Source organism: Panthera uncia, chromosome A2 (genome assembly GCF_023721935.1).
Source record: "Panthera uncia isolate 11264 chromosome A2, Puncia_PCG_1.0, whole genome shotgun sequence".
Lineage (NCBI taxonomy): Eukaryota > Metazoa > Chordata > Mammalia > Carnivora > Felidae > Panthera > Panthera uncia.
Window position 1 is genome coordinate 97,699,978 of NC_064816.1, and position 3,086 is coordinate 97,703,063.

Here is a 3,086-nt window from a genome sequence, read left to right on the forward strand (position 1 = left end):
ATTACACATCTTCTGCCATCTGGTGGTAGGTTACTGAGCCTATAAGAAGAGACCAGGCAGACACAGCCCTTTGATATTTGGAGACCAAAGCATGACCTGTAATCTCCAATATTGCCCACATGTCAAGGGACAGTGCCTAATTAGCAGGTCATTTCTTTGTTGGTAAGAATCTTTCATTTTAAATGCTTACAAATTTTTGGAGAAGAAAAAAAGATGAGAAATATTTATTGGTCTCTGTGTTGGGACCTGTCACAACTGCTATGTTAAACCACTAGAAGCTCTACACTATTATCCTTATTTTATATATCACAGAACAGAAAGGTAAATATTCTGTCAAGGGCATGCAGCTTGTAAGTGGTAGAGCTAAAATATGAAACAAATTTAGCTGACTTTGAAGGCTGTGTTGTTTCCATTCACTACAATGACTCTAAAGTGTGTGTGTGTGTGTGTGTGTGTGTGTGTGTGTGTGTGTGAGAGAGAGAGAGAGAGAGAGAGAGAGAGAGAGCTATTTTTGTGTAAATCACTGAAGACCTCCCAAAATGTCAGACTGAAGTTAACTGGGTTATAAGCAATTAAGATATATTAGAACACCATATTGTATATACTTTTTTAGGTGAATGCTGTTCTGATATCAGATTTCCTCATTTCTACATAAATTTAAGGATTCAGTAGGGTCAAGAATTTAAGAGAGTCTGGATTTAGTAATCACAGACTTGACTTTGTTCAAGTTTGTTTCTGTCTCTTAAATGTGTGAATCTGGATATCAGTAGGTGTCCCTAAGATTTAGGTTTCTCATACATAAAATGGTAATGTATATACAATATTTGGTCTATGGAGTTATAAATATTAGGTTAAATAATATAGGCAAAGCGCTTAGTTCAGGGCCTGACAGAATTTGTGCTCAATAGCTGATGAGGATTGCCATTGCCAATTATGAGAGGAGTGAGTGGGAATCTTTTTAGGGCCATAAATATTCCTCAGATTTGAAGATATTCCTGATGCATCTTCTTAGAGATGAAACAGTAAGTTATTCTTGCTTTCTATCCTTGACCCTACTTAACATTTAAATTAAAGTAGCGCTTAGCCAAATAGTTCAGAGCCTTAGTACTTAACTTGTGACTCTTTTAAATCATTGAAGGATAAACTTTTTTGGTGACATTTGTAAGGTACATTTTGATATTTATATCAATGTTGTTGAGGCAAAGAAATGGAGTATCATCTTCAAATATTCTTAATGTGACTTTTTTTGTATATGTGCAGTTCTCCCTTGACTTATTGCAAATAGAAATACATGACATTTTAATTAACTTGATACATTCATTGACTTGTTATAGTTCATCATTTTGTACTTTGCAATGGATTCACTTAAAAATATTTGTTGCTTATTATATGCCAAGCAAAAATTACTTAATAAGGTGTAGGGCATAAGAAAAAGTTAGTAAATATAAAAATATATTTATCAAGCATTATGCCTGATATAGGAGATATAAAAATAAAGTACTGTCTTTTTCCTCAATGAGCTTAAAGTTTGGTTTTGTCATCATAATTTAATGAAATTAGTATTATTAAAAACATTTAGTGAGAGATGAGGAACTGAAGAGAAGTTGAAAAACTCACACAGAGAGTAAGAAGTACAATTGCAGTTTGGGTTAATCAAATATTTTTATAATATTGTTTTATTTCCTATATTGACTTTGGAACTATATCTATCTATCTATCTATCTATCTATCTATTTATCTATCTTTTAATGTTTTATTTTTGAGAGAGAGAGAGAGAGAGCACAAGTGGGGGAGAGGCAGAGAAAGAGGGAGACACAGAATCCAAAGGAGGCTCCAGGCTCCGAGCCGTCAGCACAGAGCCTGACATGGGGCTTGAACTAATGAGCTGTGAGATCATGACCAGAGCTGAAGTTGGACGCTTAAACAACTGAGCCACCCAGGTTCTCCTATGTCTAGTTTTTAAAAAAAGCATTGATATGAATAAAAATAATGCATTCTTAACTTATTATAGTGTACTTCATATCATTAGTAGGCAACTTCACATATAATATAATAATCAGTTCCATTTCTCCCTTCTAGACTTTGGACTATTTTTGTCATATATTTTATTTATACATATGTTATAAATCCCGTAGTATATTGCTATTGATTTTGTTTAAACAGTAAAATCTCTTTTAAATTGATCTAAAAAATAAGAAGAAAATCATGTATTTATCTATGTAGCTACATTTTCTAGTAATCTACATTCCTTTGTATAGATCCATATTTCTATCTCATATCTTTTTCATTTGGCCTGAAGGACTTCCTTTGACATTTCTCATAGCGCGTATCTTCTGGTGATAAATTCTTTCAGCTTTTGTATGACTCAAAAAGACTTTATTCTGCCTTCATTTTTGGCAAAATTTTTTGCTAGATATAGAATTCTATGGGGTGCCTCATGGGCTCAGTCAGTTGAGCCTCTGACTTCGGTCACGATCTCATAGTTCTTGAGTTCGAGCCCCGCATCAGGCTCTGTGCTGATAGCTCAGAGCCTGGAACCTGCTTCGGATTCTTTATCTCCCTCTCTCTCTGCCTCTCCCCCACTGGCACTCTGTCTCTCTCTCTCTCCCTCTCTCTAAAATAAATACACATAAATAAATAAGTAAGTAAGTAAGTAAGTAGGAATTCTAGGTTGGCAGATTGTTTTTTTCGTTCAGTGTTTTAGACATGTTGCTCCGTTGTTTTATTGCTTGCTTTGTTTGGGGTGAGAAATCTGCTTTCATCCTTACTGGTTTGTTTGTTTGTTTGTTTATAAATGTAACATGCTTTCCTTCTCCCCACCCCAATCTCCTGTCCCCAGGCTACTCTTAAGATTTTCTCTTTATCACTAGTTTTGACCAATTTGATTAATGTATCTCAGTAGTTTAATTCCTGTTTCTTGTTCTTGGGGTTTGTTGAGCTTCTTGGATCTGTGAGTTTATGATTTTCATCAATTTAGAAAAATTATGGCCATCATTTCTTCAAGCATATTTTTGGGTCCCTCCCTTTCTTTCCTTTCCTTTCCTTTCCTTTCCTTTCCTTTCCTTTCCTTTCCTTTCCTTTCCTTT